Here is a 22,193-nt window from a genome sequence, read left to right as displayed (position 1 = left end):
CCTGTAACGGCCTCAAATGTTATTTTTTTAATGAGGTGTCTGGGTGAGGATAGGGAGGGGGAAGTGATTCAGCCCTGCGTAAAGGCTCAAGTATCTGTCAGTCCTGCCTTGTCTGTGGCACAGTTGAGTCTACCTGGCCCAGTGGTGCAAGCAAATTCTCTATATGACTCACTTGCTTCCTTTAGCTACCAATGGGTATGACTGACTTCGCCTTCCCCACCCCAACCAGGTAAAAATAAATGGCGCCAAGCCTCCATTTCTCTGCAAATATTGACAGAGCATGACAGAGTGTTAGATAAATTATAGTCTGTGAACTCTTAAGTTCAGTGTAACAAATAACTTGTGGGCCAAGCAACAAATATGTGCCTAAACAGGGTTCTACTTGTGTGGATGTTAGAAATGGAGTAAAAAGCTTTTTGCTTCCTCTAACTTACATTAACATCACAGATCAGACTTTCCGGAGTGCTTTCACATTACCTTACATAATCCTACAAACAACTTTAATAGGTAGGTACACAACAGCAACAGTGACGGTAATAGCACTAAGTGCTTACTATGTGTTAGGCACTGTTCGAATCTTTATTTTGTGTGTTAATTCAATGGTTCTCACATTTTTAAAAGCAAACCACTGTTTTGCAAGAAATAAATTTTACATAATAGCAGACATATATGTACCATGTATATAACAGAAACAAAACTTTTGCAAAACAGTACTTATCCTTACTACATGCAGTGTACTCTGGTGATTTTTATTCTCACCTTTACATTAAAAATAGGGGCACATCAAAACTAAAGTGATGAAAAACCCATTATTAGGTTGTGACCAGTATGATTAATGTACACATTTAATTCTCACAAAACCTCCTGAGATGGGAGTGATGTTACTTCCATATCACAGAGGTACAGAGAGGTAAAGAATTTTGTCCAAGGTCACATAGCCATTGAATGGTAAAGCAAGAATTTGAATGTAGGCAATTTGGGTCAAGAGCTTATATATGTAACCCCCAAAAGTGTATGTGTTCTCTACAGAGGGCCTTATCTCATAGGGAAACAGTTGATTAGGGAATTAAAAAATACTAGTAAACGTTAAAAATTTAAGAGACAACAAAAGGACTAAATTACATATAATCAAGAATTATCATGACTTAAAGCATTCTGGTCCTCTAAATCTGCCACCTGTTTATTTTCCCTAAAGAAAATTTTATCCATTGGGTCTTCCTTCACAAGACTGCCTGTTTTGAGCTGGTTTGAGCCTTTTCTGCCTGAAATATTCTCTTAATTTCTTATCTGAGTACCTCCAGGACTCTATCCACCTCCTCACTGAAGCCTTCTCTTCCCTAGCTCTTAACCTGTCCACTTGCTCCAGAGTCCTATACCTCCTCCCTAGAGTAGCCCACATTTGGCTATTGATTAAATTATAATGTGTCTTGGTATTGATAATGTATTGTTCAGGCCACAGGTACTTTGGGTGACCCTGAGATCTGGCAAAAAGGGCTCTGGACTATTCTCCACTTCTTCCTCAGACTGCTCAATCTTGTGGATAGGTGAGTGAGTTCTACATTTTACAGATGAGGGCACTGAGATAATGGAGCAACTGAATAAATAGTCACTGCCCTACCCCTGGAGCCTCACACATGACTCTTCTCCTCCCACTTGAATGACTGCAGGTTGATTAAGGTGTTTAATGAGGTTGGGAAGGTGAATCAGGCTAAGACTTTGGGAATTGAACTGCAGGATTTGTACTCCATTCAGAGGAAGGGTTTTTGCTTCCTCTTACCCCACATTGGCTTATTAAAAAAACCTTTCAAAGTGATTTCACATTATTTAATCATCACAGGCAATGTTTCCAGGATGGTATTATTCTGCCTATTTTATGGAAGAGGCATTTTTTGGATTAGACTAGTGAAGTGACTTGCTTAAGTTTACTTAGCTTATTAGGACCTGAGCTGAGCCTCTAGATTCCTCATGGATTGTTCCTTTCCTTGGCTTCTGATGGTTGTGACGCTGACTTTGATACATGGAATACCTTTATCTTAAACTCAAAAAGCTTTCCCTTCAGTCTTTATTTTTCTGTTTCAGAACATCCAATCCATAAACTTATGGTAGGTTTCTGATTCCTTTGGTTTAAGGGAATCTCATCCTTATTCTCTAATGTTTACATTTATGGGTTTTGGGAAATAGTGGGCATGATTCCTCAGTAAGACTCTTGGATTCCCAGGGGGCAGGGATCACATTTTTTTTCTAAACTATCTGACCCAGCAAAGTATATTATAGCTTTTTCAATTTGCCCTACCAACACAGCAGCATTTTTTTCCAAAACATGGTTTCTTTTTCTCTTCCCCCTTCACATTTAGCTTCCCATTTCTCTTTTATTTAAAATTATCTTAAATTAAGAGTGCCTTTCTCGTATTACTTTCCTAGTGCAGCTTAGAAACATGTCTTTCCCACTTTGTGTGGATAATAACAGTTTGACCTTTTTTGTTGGTAACCCTGCATTGCTGTTATGGGGTCACTACTTGTTTCCTCAGAAACAGAAGAAATATGTTGGTGTGCCTTACAGAAGTGACAAGGAGATACAGCAACATCCTTGGCCTAAGTTCTCCCAATTGGGTAAAGCAGTGCCCATGGATTCCCCAGGGTCTCTGAAATAAGGCATGGAGATGGGAGTGCAGAGAAAAGTTAAAGGGAAAATGAGAACAGAATGTGAGTACAAAGTCTCGAAAGTGAGGAAGGAAAACAAGGTGAGAAAAGGAAAAAGGAAATAGGGCAGAAAAGAGAATACAGGATTAGTGGAGGGGAAGAGAAGAGAATGATCCAGAGGTCTGTTAGCCCCTCCTGTCGTGTGGGAAGGATAGGCTGCTGTCTTGTACCCAAGAAGAGCAGCTGGTATTATAACTCCATGAGTTGATCTTGAGCAGCAAAATCTCTTTTTTTAATCCTCTATTTCCAGTATCAGGTAAGGGAAATTTTTTTGTTTTTGCTATCAGCTGGGGATGTGATTAGATGCCAGTAATCTTAATATCAGATCGGTTCAATTGGTTTATTAAGGAAAATGTGCTACAAAAATCACATAAGGTATTCCAGGTCAAATTTCATTTCATTCATTCATTCAGTAAACACTGATTGCTTGATATATCCCAGACACTAAGGATATTCAAATGAATGAGAACCTGTCCTTGCCTTCAAGATGTTTATGGTCTGGAGAGGGAGGTAGACACATAAATAAATTTACAGTGCAGTGTGTTTAAGTATTAGGATATGAGTAAGCAGAGGGTGCTGTGGGCTTAGAGAAGGAACCTTGATTCAATATTGGAGGGAATCCAGGAGATCTAGGCTGCCTAGAGAAATTGGCATTCAGGCTGAGTCCCAAGTTGGCAGATGGCAAGGTGGAGGGCAGGGAAGGGTCCTAACAGGCGGAGGGAGCAAAGGCCCAAAGGCAGAGAGAACACAGTTCATTCAGAAATTTATAGCCATTTCAGGAAGGTATGAACAATGTGTGCATGATTTCAGTTATTGGTGATTACTGTTCTGCTTCACAAATGTAGATTATTGAAATTTTACTATTCTTGTTAAAGCACAGAGTTAAAGTCCTTATTTTGTAGCATTAATTCTCTCTTAAGATGAAGGCACCAGAAATTGCATTTCCTGTCTTAGACAGCCTAAGGACAAAATGTAAATAAAGCACAGCGTTTGAATTAGCAAATGATTGTTAACCTGTGCAGTAAAAGAAAGTGCATGCACAGCATACCTTTTTCTCATTCAAGTTTTGGATTTGATTGTGCTATGCTTTGTTTTTAAAGGTATGTGTGTGGAAATTTAGGATCTTTGGCTAGGGTGTTTGAGTTAGGGAGCAGGGAAATGAGCTGAAGAGTAATTGCTACTTGGTTGCAGAACAAAAGAAATACATTTAAATAGCTCATTTCTCTGATTCCACCTGCTGAGTATAAGCAAGATGTTGTTGGGGGACCTTGTTTCTGAGAGACAATTGCTTGAACCAGACAAAGCATTTGTTTAACATTATTCACTGTGTAAAATCTGTTGTGTACATATTAAGAGCATTGATTTTTTTTTTTTGTGGTTTTTTTTTTTGGAGACTCGGATATAGCTGCATTAAACAGAAACCTTATGTGTATTCATTGGACTATACTGGGATTTTACCTGCATTAAAAGGTAGGGAAGAGCATGCTTAGAAAATAGCATATAGATTCAGTAATTATTTCTCAGTTGTCTTCTTTTGACACTCTCTTCTTGCACACTAGTTTCACTTGGCCTCCAGGATGCCACTCCCTTATTTCTTCTCCTGCCTTACAGCTCCTCCTTCTCAACCCCCTCCTTCCTCCTTTTTTTTGGCTGATCCTCCTTCTCCCCTCAGCCTCTGAGGATGGAGTACTCAGATCAGTCCTTGGATCCTTTTTCTGTCTACACATTTCCTAGTTGTATTTCAGGACTTCAAATACCATTTATATCCTTACAATTCTCAAGTGCATATTATTACTAGCTTGAATGTCTTTCCCTGAACTCAAGATTGCCTACTGGCTACCTCCACGTGGATATCTGATAGCTTCTTGAACTTAACATATTTAAAAAATTAACTCTGAAACTTCTCCTCTCAAACCTGTATCTCTGGCAGTTCCTCCCCGTCTCAGTTTGAGTTATATTGATTGTATGGAGGACTCTCCCTTGACTCGGTTCTCTCTTTATCCAATACACCAGCAGGTCCTGTCAGCTGTACCTTGAAATAATACATCCAGGATTTGAACACTCCTCATCCTTCCTCTGCTACTATTAGAATAGTTGCTAAATGTTCTTCCTCCTTTGCTCTTGATCCCCTCAGATTAAAAACTAAAGTCCTTACAGTGGTCTACAAGGGCACATAGGATCTTCAGCGCTCCCCTTTTCCTGCTGCTCTGACCTCATCTTCTACCATTTTCCCCTTGTGCTCTAGTCACATTGGTTTCCTTGTAGTTGCTCCAGTATGCCAGGCAACTTTGGGACGTTTGTAGTTGTTTTCTCTGCCTGCAACCTTCTTCCAGATATTAAGATGGACTCCTTCCAGTTTCTGTTCAACTATCACCTAATCTGTGATGCATTCCTTGACCACCTTATTTAAAGTAAAAGCCATTTTCTCCCCTCTGTCTTCCCTGTCCCCCTTCCCTGCCTTATTTTTTTCCACAGAACTTACTGCTATTTGACATGCTATGCATTCGTTCATTTATTATTCCGGTATTTATAGAGTGCTGCCTACTACATGCCAGGTGCTGTTCGAGGGACTTTCTCTACTATAGTTTGTTTATTATTTGCCACCCACCACTAGAATGTACATTGTATGATGGCTAGGACTTTGTTTTGCTCATCACTCTTTCCCTCCTAGAACAATGCCTAGCACCTAGGAGTTGAATGAATAAATATATTCAAATTTTAAACAAAAACATATTGAACATATAGAGGGTTGTGTACCAGATAATGAGGGAAAGATCTATATGAATAAGACATTGTTCTTGCCCTCAAGTTTCTTTTTTTTTAAATATGCTTTTATTGATTTAAAAAAAAAAATCTTTATTGATTTCAGAGAGAGGAAGGGAGAGGGAGAGAGAGAGATAGAAACATTAATGATGAGAGAGTCATTGATTGGCTGCCTCCTGCATGCCCCCCACTGGGGATCGAGCCCCCATCCCGGCCATGTGCCCTGACCAGAAATTGAACCGTGATCTCCTGGATCATAGGTTGATGCTCAACCACTGAGCCATGCCTGCTGGGCTTGTTTGTTTTTTTTAGAGAGAGAGAGAGAGAGAAACATTGATCAGCTACCTCTTGCACACCCCTACTGGGGATCAAGCCAGAATGTGCCCTAACTGGGAAATGAACAGGCACCTTTTGGTGCATAGGACGATGCTCAACCAACTGAGCCACACTGGCCAGGGCTGCCTTCAAGTTTCTTAGTCTAAAAAATGACTATTTTGCCCTAAACAGTACTGTGATCTCTAGCAGGATGAAGTGATACATCATTTTGGAATTGGGGAGGTAAAGACTGATATGCAAGAGTATGGATGTCTTCAGAGACAAAGTCCTGCTTTGTCAGACTTATCAATAATTTGCTAAAATTGAAAGAAAACAAATGTGCTAAATTGTCTCATTGGAAATATTTGGTCTGTATTTAGCTTTTATAAAACCTTTAGCAGAAAAAGTACCTTTACATACAAAAATTAAGCTAAAAGTTTTCCAAAAATAAAATTAGGTATAAATTTAAAAATTTAAATCAGTTTGAAATAAAATACAATAAAAATGTAAAAAACCCCAATTTGCACTGTTTCTTGGAGGGCAGGATTGATGATAGCTAACTGCATTGCTGGCCTTTGGGGCAACAATTTGTGTTTGGTCTTGCCTTAACAGCAAAAGTTTCTTAACATTCCCATTATCAGTTTTAGTTATTTTTAGGTACCTCCTAAGAAAATTCTATCATAGCCACCTCCTCTTAGGATAAATAAAAGAGTTTACTATCTTTACCTCTTCCATATCTGAAAATTCTTTTCCAGAATCCCTGATTATCCACTTGTTAGCTGTTTGATCTTGAACCTCAGTTTCTGCACCTGTCATATAGAGATAAATGACACCAATCTTCTTGTGAGGATTAAGTGACTAATATAATGGTTTTGAGACTAGGAGAATGAAAAGGGGAAGGATGTAGAGGACAGGTAATTTCTTTTTTAGCAAATACTGTATATTTCTGCTTTATTTTGAAAGAATAATTTTAATAAGCACATTTCTAATGAGAGCAATGAAGCTTTTCTTTTTGAAAACAAAGTAATTACTGCTTTTTATTAGAGTAGCAGGTTTGTAGAAAATACTTCCTTATCTCTCCATTCAGATACTTATGCCTATATTGCATGAAGGAAATGAAATGTTAGAAACCCCCCCCCAGGCTGCCCAGTCAGCGGTATCTAGGTAGGAAAACAACAATTTCCCTTTAGATGAAATTGAAACTCAGAAGACAGTAGTATTTGAGACATACTCAAAGGAATCTTTGATGATGATAACAGCAATAATAGTAATGGCTAACCTTGGTGAACCAGGCACTGTGCTAAGCACGTTTTGTGGGTTGTCTTATTTTAACAACATAAACGTCGCTGGTATGGTGGCTCAGGTTTAGCCTCAGCCCATGCACCAAGAGGTCACTGGGTTTTGGGCTCAATCCCCAGCAGGGGGCGTGCAGGAAGCAGCAATTGATGTTGGTGTTTCTCATGGATATTTCTATATCTCTCTCTCCTTTCCTCTCTGAAATCAATAAAGACATATTAAAAAACAAAACAAAACAGAAAACTTAAAAAAAAAAGTTAAAAAAAACCCACAAGAAAACAACTATATGAGGCTAGTACTATGAGAAGAACAGTGTTAGGAGTAAGGAACATAGACTCTGAGGTCAGATCTCCTGCACTGACACCTCACCTTTGCCAGTAACTAACCGTGTGGCCCCTTGATGAGGAAAACTAATTTTCTTCATCTGTGTCTGTACAGTGAGGATAATAATAGTACCTGCTTCATAAAGTTGTAACGATTAAATGCTGTAAGTTGCCCGTCTGGCGTGGCTCAGTGGTTGAAGGTCGACCTGTGAACCAGGAGGTCAGGGTTCAATTCCCGGTTAGGGCACATGCCCGGGTTTCAGGCTCAGTCCCCGATGGGGGGCGTGCAGGAGGCAGCCAGTCAATGACTCATTTATCATTGATGTTTCTCTCTCCTCCCTTCTCTCTCAAATCAATAAAAACATATTTAAAAAAAAATGATGTAAGCCATGTGAAGTGCTTGGCACATAGAAAGTGCTTACCAAATGTCAGCTGTTGTCATTATTCAAAAGTTATTCTCATTTAGCAGATGGAGAAACAAAGCTTAGCGAGGAATAAGGTTATTTGCCTAAGTGACACAGCAAATAAATGATGGAATTTACTCCCAGGCAGTCAGATTTCAGAACTCTTGTTCTTCACTCTTACTACACCACTTTCATGGGTTGAGGGGAAGAGACTGCATAAGAATTGCATTTTGTCCAGCTTGAGATAAACATAGATGTAAAGGTCAGGCTTGGGTTTGGACCTACCTAATCTTCATTTGTGATCTTAAGAATCTTACCACCATAGCATGTGCTTGGTTATTCTTTGAGTTGATTCTTCCCTAGATGCAAAGAAATGAATGAGTGATGGGTTAATGATGGTCTTCTCCATAACTAACCCATTGGATGTTCCTGGCTGGGGCCAGGAATCAGAGCTGAATAAACACCAGTGCTGTTTGGATCAGAAGTAGAACTTGTCTGGTTGCTCTTGTTAGTATGATTGTTTCTCTTCTTAATAAACTGGTAATGATGAGAAGCAGAGCAATATACACATTAAACACTTTATTTGTGCCATGCATTTTACATGGATTATCTCATCTAATCCTTAAAATAATGCTATAAAATAGTTGCTTATTTTATATAAACAAAGAGAGGAAACTTTCTTAAAGTTACCCAGTAAGTGGTACAGCTGGGATCTGAATAAGCAATCTGGCTCCAGAGTCCATGTTCTTAACATCTACATTCTATTGCTTTTCTTCCTCCCTTACCTCTGTAAAGTATGTAGTGTGTACCTGATGGCTTAGTAGGGCCAGTTCTGTTTGTCCCATTGGAAAAATGGGAAGATTTTGACTGTTGGGCCTGTGATCTTGTCTTGACCCTGTCACCAACTTGCCTGGTCCAGAACCTCACTTTTCTTTTTTTAAAAAATATATCTTTATTGATTTCAGAGAGAGGAAAGGAGAGGGGGAGAGAGAGATAGAAACATCAGTCATGAGAGAGTCATTGATCGGCTGCCTCCTGCACTCCCCCGACTGGGGATCGAGCCCTCAACCCCGGGCATGTGCCCTCACGGGAAATCGAACCCCAATTGCCTAGATCCTAGGTCGATGCTCAACCGCTGATCCATGCCCGGCTGGGCCAGAACCTCACTTTTCTCAGCATATTGTCCTCATTCATTAAGCAGATGTGTCCCTCTAGATGGTCTCTTGAGATCCCTTCTAACTCTGATGTTCTGTGATTGATCATATGAAGTGAGGAGAGTAACAGCAGCTCAGCTCCTTGATTTTTTTTTCAGCTTGATTTTGAAGCACTGTTATTTGTGAGGTTTTAGGGAGTCTGCTTTTGCAGGGACATGCCAGATTTCAGGGCAGAGAGTGAGCCGCCTTCCTGAAGAAGGTAGGTATGGTCTCTTTTTTGAGGTTGGTTGCCAAGGGAACCTAGCCTCTGGCCAGCAACAGTCAGGAATGCTTTGGTTGAGGGTTGGGTATAGATAACTAAAACAAGCAGCACATTTAGGTTTCACTTTCCAACCTACCCCCCACCCCTCAGCTCACTTTCCTTTTCAAGCTGCTAGTTTTATATATAATAGGCACTTTCTATATGATAGGCACTGTTTTAAGTACTTTATAAAGTATTATTTAATCTTCATAGTTATATTATGAGGTAGGTACTTGTTCTATATTTACAGATAACGAAAGTGAAGCAAATGGAGTTAAATACTTTGTCTACATTTACTCAAGTGGAAAGTGGTATCAAATCCACTAACTTATATTGCCTGGTTGGAGCTGGAAAAAAAAGCATAGGGAGGACTCTATTAGTGGGTTTTGTTTGATTATTTTGTTTTAGTTTTATTTAGAATGATGGACCCTTGGAGTTGGAAAGGGCCTTTACAGTAATACAATCAAGCTCCTTGTCTCCAGGTTGCCATCTAGTTAGTTACAGGAATGCTTTCAATCATTCCCCTTACAGATGATCGTCTTGTTTTGTTTTATTTTATTTTTATTATTTTATTATATCATTTTATTTTATTATTATTTTATTTAATCCTCACCAGAGGATATTTTTTCCATTGCTTTTTTTCTGAGAGAGTGGGAGGGAGGGGAGGGGAGAGAGAGACTCACAGAGACAGAGACAGACAAACATCTGTGTGGGAGACACACATTGACTCGTTGCCTTCTGCACGTGCCCCTCCCCCTGTGGACAGGGAGCAAACCAGAGCAAACCGCAACCCAGGTACTTGCCCTTGACCGGGAATCAAACCCCCCCAGTGCTCCGTGGAGCCACACCTGCCAGGGCCCAAGTTTCTTTTGAACACTTTGATCACTGGGAAACTCGTCACTTCTTGAAGAATCCCATTATATTGTTGAATAGCTCTCAATGGGTAGGAAATGATTTGTTTTGAATTGTAATTTAATGAGATGATTTATCAGTTTTAGGCCTGTCCCGGAGAACCATGTAGGAGAAATATAATCCATCTTCCACATGCCAATCTTGTGAATGTTAGAAGACAGTCTTTGTATTTATAAGGCATATTGGTAGTCTTCTTGTAGCATCTAAACTTGCATTCAATTCAGATTGGTCTGCACAAAAGCAATCTCTATCTCTTACTACTTTGCAAGTAAAGCTTTGCAACAAATTTATGCTTTACTACTTGTGATTAGTTAGGCACAAAGTATGGGCCCTTCCCATGTTTTTGGAGAATGAATGGATAATGAACTGAATCTATACAATTGTATATGAGTCTGGAGGTAGTTTCCTACTCTTGTGATCTCTAGGACATCAGTTCGCTGCCCTGTACACAGTCAGAGCTCACAAAATGGCTGGAAGTTTCTCTGGACACTTGATGAAACTGCATTACTTCATCAGACCACTAGGTGATGAACAACTCACAAACCTGGACTGCTAGGTCTGGTTGTGTACAGGACAGTTTTTGCCTGTACTCTGAAAGGCCGTCAGAAGTCATCTAGTGCAACCTCATTAAAAGTTGTGTTTTTTTTTAATATGTTTTTATTGATTTCAGAAAGGGGAAGGGAGAGGGAGAAAGAGCTAGAAACATCAATGAATGAGAGAGAGTCATTGATTGGCTGCCTCCTGCACACCCCGCACCAGGGATTGAGCCTGCAACTCTGGTACATACCCTGACCAGGAATCAATCAGTCGTGATCCCCTGGTTCATGGGTTGACGCTCAACCACTGAGCCATGCCGGCCGGGCTAAAAGGTTTTTTGAGGGGAGGGATACACATCTGTGTATACTTTTTCTTTTTCAGCTTTGTTCCAATTTTAAATATTAATTTGAGTGGGACACTGCTTTGAGTGATTTTCGTAGAAAAGGGGCATGGATGATACTTTATAGGTCCTTATATGTCCAAATATTTTTTCTTTAACCTTCATGTATATAAATGTCTGGATTTAGGATTCTCGAATAGTAGTCCTAGCCTTTACAAAGTCTCTATGCAGCTTTTTACTGTCTTTGGTTTCTAGTGATACAAATAAAAAGTCCTATGCTAATAGGATACTTTTTTCTGTGTAAGTAATAACCTGTTCTCTCTTTCTGGAAGTTTGTAAATTTTTTCTTGATGCTTAGTGTTTCATGTCTATTTAAAATAACTCTGCTTGCCACTTGACAAACCTTTTAGACTTAAAAACTTAGGTTTTTCTTAGTTCAGGGAAGTTCTGTTGCTTTTTTAACCTCCTTTATAGATGAGGAAACTGAGCTCAAGGTTACTCAGCTAGTTAAAACTGAACCTCAAGGAAATAACCTGACTCCTTTGTGAACTAGACTTTCATTGTGTTGGATATTGCTCTAATGAGAAGGCCATCATGAACAACTTGAAAATTTCTTAGTGAGATAGGAATTTTGCAAGTATCTGTGGGGAGATGAAGAAGGAAGAAGAAAAGATTTAATTCATTAAAAATTAATATGTGGTCCATTTGAAGGACTGCAAAATTCACCAAGTCCCCTGGTATCTTAGTTATTGGAGCTATCCCAAAGCTCTAAAACTTAAAGCCAGGAAGTTGATTGAACACTTGGAGAATTAGGTGTTTGTTTATCAGAATTTGGGTAAGCATGGTCATGCCCTATTATATATATATTGGAAAACATAAAAATGGCATCTGAAGGCTTGGAGACAGACATCATAAACTGTCTTATCAGTGGTCTGGTTTCTGTTTTGAGTTCCAGCCTGGGACTCTGTTTTGTTGGGAATCACCTATTCTTGGCTCTGTTGATCTTTGGATTTCCCCAGTCCTTCAGTCCCTTTCAGTTTTGAAATGAAACCTACTCCAGAGGGCGAGGTCAGGTACCTGAGAGGACTTTGACAGCTCACACCAGGTTGTTTTCTTTCTAGAGTCGTCTGGTGTGTGACTGTGAGACATAAGGCTCAGCAGGCTGTGATATAGACTAATTGATGGTGAATCAGCCTTGCTTAAGACCTAGGCAGTATCATTTCTTTGGGTAACCAGGAAAACATGTAGATGAAATATACTGTCTTTCATCCTCAGAAAGTTGAAAGTTGAAAGCACAATCTCTAGAGATCTGCCATGATCTCTCCCTGCCTTTGGTTTACTGAAGAATGAAAGGCTTTACTCAGTGTCTTTTCTCCTCATTTGTGGAACCTCTCCTTTTCAGGAAGGAGCCAGGTCCCTGGCTGCTTTCTGCTGCTCCAGCTTTTAAACTTTTATACTGTGCCTCCTGGAATTGCTTCTGATACGAGGTGACTTTTCTAGATATACCTAGACACATATCCCCACATACCCTGCTCCTGACCTCTTTACATAATGTAGCTTCTTTTCTTCCCTTGGCTATAAATCTGGTTTCCACCATATTACAGCACTTCACTAGGAATTTTTATAAGTGCAGTTGGCTTGCTCTTCAACTTACCCCATACCTCTTCCCCCTGTTTTTGGCTGACTCTCCCCTAGCCCCATTCCCCAGCACTGCAGAGCTGCTTCCAGACCTTCAAATACCTTTTCTCCTTTGAGACTTCTGATGGCCAGCAAGGCTTCCTGATCCCTGTCCTTGATGCTGGCATCTATACTCATTCTCCCATGTTTGTTTAGGACTTTGGTGTCTGACTTCCCCTCCTGGGGCTCTGGCCAGGACAGGGAAGTGGTGACCAGGCTTAGCATGAGGCCAAGGAATCAGGGTAGAGCTGGAATTGTGGGGCTTGGTATTAATGTTACAGACATGGGCAGATGGAAAGCCAGAAGATCAGAAGATCAAGCCTTTCCTTCTTCAGTGGGGATGGAAGGGACAGAGAAAATTTAGTATCTGAAGCAAAGGAGGTTCCTTTGTATGCTTCCTCTTCTGCCTAATAAAAAAAAAAGTTATTTTTTTAAGAACAGGTTCATAGCAAAGTTGAGGAGAAAGTAGAGATTCCCCCTTTTTTGGGAAAAATTGATATTTAATGTTACAGAGAACATACCTTTAAAAAAAATCAAAACATTGTAGATATTTTGAATACTCCTCCCACATTTAATTATTTCTAGAGGTAACCTGTTGGTTTGGAATGTACCTTCTGGACTTTTTTCTGTATGTTTACATACATGTGTATGAGCCTAGAAAAATATTTAAAGTATTTTTGTGTTTTATTTATTTACACAAATAAGGTTTCATTTTATGTATTCTTGTATTTCTTTCTTTGATTCAGTAATATGCCTTGACAATATTCCATACTTATTTTTTTTGGCTACTGTATAATATTTTATAGAATAGATATACTGTATTATATTTAGCTATTTTCCTATCAGGGGATATTAAGGTACTTCTAGTTTTTTGTTGTTATGTTTTTTGTTTTTTTTTTAATCTTCACTCGAGGATAGGATATTTTTTCCATTGATTTTTATTATTTTTCTATTTTTTAGAGAGAGTGGAAGGGGGAGGGTGCGGGGGGGAGAGAAACATTGATGTGATAGACACATCAATTGGTTGCCTCCTGCACACACCCCAACCGGGGCCCGGGATCAGGCCTGCAACCGAGATATGTGCCCTTGATCAGGAATTGAACTTGAAACCCTTCTATCCATGGGCAGACGCTCTAACCAAGCCAAACCAGCCAGGGTGAATGATTCTTGTGTTTTAGGCCTGTTCCTAGGCCTTTTTCCCCCTTTTTCTCATATTTTCCCTAGGTGATCCCAACCTCTCTGGCAGCTTCAGTTACCATCTACACATGGATGATGCCCAAATCTCTCTCCAGGTCAGAATATCCAACTGCTCGTATGGACAACTCCACTGGATTGTTTTGCAGCCTTGTGCTCTTACCCACGAGCACCTCATCTAAAGTCCTGTCATGTGGTAAATAGCACCACTGACATACATAGTTGTTAGGCCCCAAAGCCTAGTAGTAATTTTATTTGTTTATTTTAAATATGTTTTTATTGATTTTTAAAGAGGAAGGGAGAGGGATAAAGACATAGAAACATCAGTGAGAGAAGCATCATCGATTGACTACCTCCTGCTGGGGATCAAGCCTGAAACCCCGGCGTGTGCCCTGAACCAGAATCGAACAGTGACCTCTTGGTTCCTGGGTCAATGCTCAACCATTGAACCACACTGGCTGGGCCTAGTAGTAATTTTAAGTCCTCCCTTCCCTTCCCACAGCCAACAACCAGCTTATGACTAGGACTTGTCCTCCCCAATATTTCTTGAATCCCCCTTTCTGGAATGCTTTCTTTCCTACTTCATTGCCACTACTTTGTTTCTGTTTTTTTTTTAAAAATATGTTTGTACTGATTTCAGAAAGAGGGAGAGAGAGAGAGAGAAACATCAATGATGAGAGTCATTGATCGGCGGCCTTCTGCATGCCCCCCACGAAAGATGGAGCCCATAACCTGGCATGTACCCTAACCGGGAATCGAACCATGACCTCCTGGTTCATAGGTCAATGCTCAACCACTGAGCTGTGTCTTAGGATGTCAGAGTGAGGTCTAGGCATTTGGCCTGGTTTATTGTCATTCTTCTTATTCCATCATCTTTGGTGATGGAAGTGTTTGTCTGGCTGAACCATCTAACATTCTACTTGACTATCTCTAAGACGATTTATAAGATCAGAGTAAATCTGGCAGGGAACTTGTCCATGAAGGGGGCATGAATGCTGAAGACAAACGTTGAGGATCTAGGTAGGCTGATTGTTTATTTCCAATGGCTTATGGCAGAATAACTGAGAGAGGAGTGAAATCCTGAGCAAGGAAGGAAGCAAAAAGGCCTAGGGATAAGGAGAGGCAAAGATGAAACAGGAAGCTGAATCATTAGGTCAGAAACGTAGAGAATCAGGATAGTGGGTGGAATGTAAGAAGGGACAGAACAAGAAGTTCAGGATTAGGACCATAAATAATCTTGGGGATTACTCACATCATCTTTTAGTCTTCTTAGCTCTTTAGTGTAGAACCAGTTTTTGGATTATAGGAAACATTAGGTAGTTGACATACAGGGGTTTGAGCTAGATTTCATATTACTTTGTTTATATTTTGTGTGCTATTTACAATCAAATCGTACCTTGATTTCCTGTAGAAATTCTACCTTACCTTTTTCCCCTACTTCAGTTTCTGCTCCCAAGAGCCTACCTTCACCTCTTTTAAATATATTAGGTTCAACTAACTCATCTTTGTAAAAAGATTTCTGTACAGAAGCCTGCAGCAATCCTGGTGCTCCCTTCAGGCAGGATGAACAATCTTTCAGGCTAACTCCTCTAACCAGACCAGGCATAGGAGCTGGCCTCAGCAGCCTCAGGAGTTCAGGACTCTCTGCCTAGCCTGAATTTTCTGTCTGAATTTTGGGGAGGGACATGGGAGTATAGAATATAGGGTGTTACTCTTACAGGTGAGGCATAGTTAGGAGAAATGGAAGACTGGCTGGGTGTACATAGATGGTAGCATCTGAAGGTATGTAGGCAGTGGACTTCAAAGTTTCTGACCTGGAATGGTCCTTGAATTTATGTCAGCATTAGGGGTTTCTGATATGCCAAGTAGAGGAGTGCTAGTCATTAGTCCTGTATATTTTTCTGTGTAGCCTGGAGCTCTTCTGCAGACTGACTAGTAGCTGGCATAATGGTGGGTCCTGAGGGGGAGTCATTGGGATAGAAACAGTACTTACTGAGGAGGGGTGTGTTCTCTTTTGAAGGTTGGATGGACTATGTGTGATTATATGGGGCATTCTAAGGCCCAGTCACCTAGCCTATGTGAGGCAAGGCATCTGTACTCCCATCCTAGGGCTTCACTAGGAAAACCAACCTAAGAGAGCTAGAGATCATGGCCTTTGTTAGTGATTGCCCCAAGAGCGTGAGTGTTCCCAGCTTTGACTCCTCTGTTCTCTAACCCACAGGCTCTGATGTCCTGCCTTGTGTTTTCTACATTGTGGCCTTCAGATTTTGTTATCCATTCTGATGACTCTTTCTATATTACTCCATACCCAGCTTGACTCTTGGCTCTATACAGTTCCCTAGTTTTAAAAAAGTTATATATTTTTGAGATTGATTTTTATTTTCATTTTTATTTTTATTATCTTCACCTGAGGATATTTTTTCCATTGCTTTTCAAAGAGTGGAAGGGAGAGAGAGATAGAAACATCGATGTGAGAGAGACACATTGATTGGTTGCCTCCAAGCTGACCAGGGCCAGGGATTGAGCCTGTAATCAAGGTACATGACATTGGCTGGAATCTAACCTGGGACCCTTCGATCTGTGGGCCGACGCTTTAACCACTGAGCAAAACTGGCTAGGGTTATATTGATTTTTAGAGAGAAGAAGGGAGAGAGGGAGGGAGGAACATCAATGTGAGAGAGAAACATCAATCAGTTGCCTCCTGCACGTGCCCTGATCAGGAATCAAACCCGCCACCCTTCGGTATACAGTACGACGCTCCAACCAACTGAGCCACTGGCCAGGGCCATGGTCCCTTAGTTTTGACATTGCCAGCTAACTTCAAGTGAGGGCCTTCCTCCATTAGCCCTCTTTTTAGAGCTATGATTTTGAAGCTTTAACGCATCAGAATTACACATGGGGGCAAAGGTTGCGGAGGGGGAGCTGGATACTTACTTAAAATGCAGATTCTTGGTCTCTCCTCCTAGCTATTCTGATTCAGTAGGTATGGGTTGGTAACCAAGAATCTGCATTTTGATTGACTTTCCTGGTGACTCTGACACAGCAGTCATCATCTGCAGATCATATTCAGAGAGACTCTGACTTAAAGGACTCTGCTTGATCCTCTATCCCTAAAAGGGAAGGAAGAGGATTTGAACCCTTTACTTGGATCCTAAGGTCCTAGGAACCTTAGTCATCCATTGGGTACAGTGGATAACTGTCTTTGTATACCAGCACCTGTCTTATCATTGCCATAGTAGGTACAGAGCCCAGATGAGGTAGTGGGTCTTAATGACTCCCCCATGGCAGATCGGTATCTCTGGAATTTACAGGGGGCATTGAATTTGGATTCAGAAGGCAGGCTAGAACATAGACCTTGAAGGCTACCAGTTGCACTTTAGATTTATCTCTGGATGCCTCTTTCCTGTGCACATAGATCCAGCCCTAGTATAGATTGTCTTCATTTGGTCTCCAAACTGTCTTCACTTGCCACTGTGGTCATCCTCTATATAGCTTCCACTGTCCTATAAAACAGCTCATCCTGTCAACCTGTCTCTCTCCTTTTCAAATCCTCTATTGCATTTCTATTATCTGTACTATCAAGTCCACATGTATCAGGTTGGAAGAAACAGTGTTGCATAATTTTGTCCAAATTGTGTTTAGAAGGCCCAGCAAAAACTGTTTCTTAGGGCTTATTCCAAGCCCCTCTTCCGTCTTATCTCCATCTGCAGGTACTCTCAAAGTTCCTTGACCCCTTATTCATCCCTCTCGCTTCAGGGCCTTTGCAATGCTATAGCCTCTGCTTAGAACACTCTTTACCCAGCTCTTCGCCTCATTATCCCCTGTCGTTATTTTTTTTATTTTTTTACGATTTTTAAAATTGATTTTTAGAAAGAGAAACATCCATCAGTGCCTCCTGCACACCCCCAACTGGGATTTGAGCCCGCAACCTTTTGGTACATGGCACGACACCCAACCAACTGAGCCACACTGGCCAGGGCCCCCTTACTTTTAAGTTTCAGTTAAGCATTATCTCCTCTTAGAGGTCTTTTCTGGCCACTCCATACAAAGCAGCTCCGTGTTACACACACATGCTATTTAGCACCCTGTTTGCTTCCATTAGCTTACTTACCAGTTTTTACTTGTTTGTCTGTCTTTCCTCCTAGATTATAAACTCCACAAAGGCAGGGACTTTTTTGTTAATGATTGTATCTTCAGTGCCTAGTGTACAGAGATACTCAAGTACTTGTTGACTAAATTGCCTTTCACCTTGTTGGTACCTGTGTTGGTGCTTTGTGGTTCTGCACAACCCTCACCCTTTGATGTGTTGTTGCTTCTGCCAGGAGCCCCCTTTCTCTCAACTGGCCAGATTTCTTCTTGTCCTTTACCACTTCTCTAAGCAATCCCTTACTTCCCCAGGCAGTACTAGTTCAACAGAGAAGACATTTTGGTCCTCTCGAATGGACTTTTGCCCTGCATGGTAATTTCACCTGTATAGGAGATAAATAGTATTGCCCTTGGTTTACAGTTGACAAGACAGAGGCTCTGAGAGAGAGATTAACTTGGAAATGGCAGAACTGAGATTTGAACCTCGATATGTCTGTAGAGTCCTCACTCATTCTACCTCACTGTGCTCTCTCTAAAAGAAACAAATAGCAACCTTACAGACACTGAAGTGAAAGAGGTGCTTTTAAAAAAAATTACTTAGGTAATAAAAGTATATATATGAATATATTTTTAAAATTTCCTCAGAGTTAAACACAGTAAAAGATATACTATTGACAAGCCATTTATAAGGATGATGGAGTAAAGGGTGACTGTAATATTCAGAGGATGATGTGTATTTCATGTGTTTCTTCGTTCATATCTTTGGGGACTCCCTGATAATGACAAAGTCAACATACAACCTAGTAGAAGTGAGTCAGGGTGAAACACTATTAAATTCAAACCAAAGCTAATGTCAGCCATCATTCATAGTTGCTTGGAGGATAAAGGATGAAGTCTGAACGTTTTTATTGAGAGGAAAAATATGCAAAATTGGTCTACAAAGCCTTTAATACGTTTTGCTTAAAAATGCATCATATATTGATAAGGTACTAATTGAGTAAATTATGGTAGATATTACCATATTATGCAGCTATGAAAAAGATACATACACACACAGCAGTAGTCTCCAAGATCTGTCGTTAAGAGAAAACTAAAGGTGCAGAATAGTGCCTGTGGCATGCTAGCTTTAGTATTTGTATGAAAAAGGGGAGGACTCTATGTACTTATTATACCCAGACTACCTCTGGGAAGTTTGTTTTTGTAATATCTTTTTGTGTTGCTGAAGTTTTTTCTTACCCATGTGTGGATTGCCTTTAAAAAAAATTGTAGTAAAAAACATAACAAAATTCACCATCTTAACCATTTGTAAGTGTACTATTCAGCAGTGTACAATATACGCACATTGTTGTGCAACAGATCGCCAGAACTGAAACTCTTTTCTCTCTCGTAGAATAAAAGTCTTTATCTTCGGGCATTTATGGAAATACAATTCTAAATCTCAGACAATAATTATCATTTGTGTATAGAATCTTCTTTGTGTGTTTACAGCTATTCTTGTTATAATTTAGTTATTGGTAAATAAATGTAAAGGCAGGCAGACATTTGAATGAAGTTTGATTCACTTTCTGTTTCCTCAGTCCCATTCCCCACAACCTGATGCAATTCCTTTTCATAAAACTGAAACTATCACCACTGAGCTACTTTTTGATAAATCCAATGAACTGTTTTTGGCTCTTTGCTTTTTTCTCTCTCTCCAGTTCTTAGCACTCTTGTCTGTTCCCCTCCCTCTCTCTCTCTCTGTCTCTCTCTGTCTCTCTCTTTCTCTCTCTCACTTATTTTATTGTTGACAGTATTATAGATGTCCCCCATTCCCTCTTCTCTCTCCCCGCCAACACCTGCCCCACCGCAGGCCTTTACCACATTATTGTCTGTGTCCATGGGCTATGCATATGTGCTCTTCCGTTAATCTCTTAACCAACCTGCAAAATTGAAACTCTTTTTTTTTTTAATCCTCACCTGAGGATATTTTTTCCATTGTTTTTCAGAGAGAGTGGAGTGTGTATGGGGGGACACAGAGAGAGAGAGAGAGAATGAAACATTGATGTGATGTGAGGGAGACACATTGATTGGTTGCCTCCCCCACATTCCCCGACCAGGGCCAGTTGTCATACCTGCAACTGAGGTCCGTGCCCTTGGCCAGAATCAAACCTGGGACCCTTCAGTCCATGGGCCGACGCTCTAACCGCTGAGCCAAGCTGGCTAGGGCAAAACTGAAACTCTTAATACCCATTAAAGAATTCCTCATTTTCCCCTCCTCCTAGCAATTACCAGTTTACTTTCTCTTTCTATGAATTTGACTACTGAAAATACCTCATAAAAGTGGAATCATACGGTATTTGTTTTCTTGTGACTAGCTTATTTCACTTTGCAGAATGTCCATAAGGTAGTTCTTCCATGTACCATGACAGGATTTTCTTCCTCTTTAAGGCTGAATAATACTCCATTTTAGGTATATACCACATTTTGTTTATTTATTCATCTGTCAATGTATTGTCTTTTATAAACTTTTAAAAAGTATTTTGCTTGCCCTGGCCGTTGTGGCTTAGTTGGTTGAGCATCATCCCATGCACCAAAAGGTCGCTGGTTTGATTCCCGGTTTGGGCACATGCCCGGGTTGTGGGCTTGATCCCTTGTGGGGGACATGCAGGAGGCAGCTGATGAATGTTTCTCTCTAATTGATGTTTTTGTCTCTCTCTCTCCTCCTCTCCCTTCCTCTCTCTAAAAAAAAAAAAAAAAAAAAAGGGCCCGGCCGGGCGTGGCTCAGCGGTTGAGCATCGACCTAGGATCCAGGCGATCGGGGTTCAATTCCCAGTCAGGGCACATGACCAGGTTGCAGGCTCCATCCCCAGTAGGGGGCGTGCAGGAGGCAGCTGACCAATGAGTCTCTCATCATTGATGTTTCTATCTCTCTCCCTCTCCTTTCCTCTCTCTGAAATCAAAGATATACTTTAAAAAAAAAAAAAAAAAAGGATTTTGCTTCACCCTATACATGTGATTCTACAGTGTTGAATATAAACGTGTGTGTGTGTGTGTGTGTGTGTGTGGCAATAGGGAGAGGGGTTGTGGGGTTATTAAATTGTACCTCTCTAAACTTTACAGCAAAGAGAAGGATCCCTTTTTTTCTAGTGAATGATCCCCATCTTTATGTCTTGGATTTTTGTATTTGAGATTTTTTTTTTTGCAGTGAAACCCATCTTTTATAGGAATGAAACAAAAAAGGGAGATTGACTTTGAAATTGAAGATATTTGTGTGTCAGGATACCTCACTGTTTGCCTTACTTTACTCACCCCTTTGTGCTAGTAGCATCTCTGTGCTTCCTGTTCCATGCACTAGAAATTTTGGGGCCCCCTTTTTATAATGTGTTTCCTGTGTGTTGATTTTGTCTTTCCAAATGGAATTAATTCTCAGAGGCAGGAGACATGTCTTATGTTGTATCCTCTAGTCATGAGCATAATGGAAGTTGCTCAGAAACTACATTTTTAAGGAAGATAAGAGAGAGAGAGAAAAGAGTTTCCTGTTCTGAAGAGATGATTGCTTTTGGTTTTTCTCTGACTCATCTTGTACTCTTCACTAATGAAGAATTTCTTTCACTTGCAGACTAAGTGTGTTGGAGGGTATGTGTGTGTGTATGTGTGTCTGTGTGTGTGTGTGTGATGTTCCCTGGTGAAAGCCCAGGAAAGAGCAGAAGCTGGCATGGGGTCTTTAGAGCTGTGGACTGATAGTGCGTCATGAGACTTCTGTGTTGGAGCCCTTAGGAGAATCTCAGGTTTCTAGCCTCTTCCTAATTTCCAGCCTGGGTTTTCATCTGTCAGCAGGACAACTGGATCTGTATGTCCCTTAGGCTTCTTAAATTTAGTAACACATAGTAGAAATGCTTGATATAAGTGATTTTTCATTTTGGTATTAGTATATGAAAGCACTTAACACAGGGCCCGACATATAAGTAGGTGCCCAAGAGGTGACAGAGAGTATGTGAGAAATATTTTCAAACAGATAAATCTTTCTCTAGGTCTCCTACCTCTACTCCTGTGCCTCTGCTCCTATGCTTAGGCTAAAGAGAGAGGGAACAGCAACATGGATTTCACCTTTGGGAAGCATCCAGTTCCTTGTTTGTGGCTTTATGCTTAGGCGAGAAGTGTAATCTCCCACAAAAACCTCACCCCAGACTGAAAATGTTCCAAACATACTAG

General features: G+C 40.5%; 1 protein-coding gene across 12 annotated transcripts in view; it reads left to right on the top strand.

The window, feature by feature from the left end:
• LOC107529293 (aspartic peptidase retroviral like 1) overlaps positions 1–22,193 on the top strand; it is a 136,041-nt gene that overhangs the window by 1,878 nt on the left and 111,970 nt on the right. For 6 of the 12 annotated variants that reach the window (XR_015715529.1, XR_015715528.1, XR_015715527.1 and 3 more), the window contains one exon: positions 1,453–1,544. The exons of 2 other annotated variants lie outside the window; for them this stretch is intronic. The gene's annotated coding sequence lies outside the window, so the exon portion shown is untranslated. Of the gene's footprint in view, positions 1–1,452; positions 1,545–2,528; positions 2,690–4,093; positions 4,171–14,014; positions 14,327–22,193 lie in introns of those variants that run through there. 4 more of the 12 variants (XR_015715530.1, XR_015715532.1, XR_015715534.1 and 1 more) reach the window with 3 other exon arrangements.

The sequence above is a fragment of the Miniopterus natalensis genome, chromosome 13, assembly GCF_054644295.1.
Source record: "Miniopterus natalensis isolate mMinNat1 chromosome 13, mMinNat1.hap1, whole genome shotgun sequence".
In the NCBI taxonomy this organism is placed as follows: Eukaryota; Metazoa; Chordata; class Mammalia; order Chiroptera; family Miniopteridae; genus Miniopterus; species Miniopterus natalensis.
This window is presented reverse-complemented; position numbering and strand designations above follow the sequence as displayed.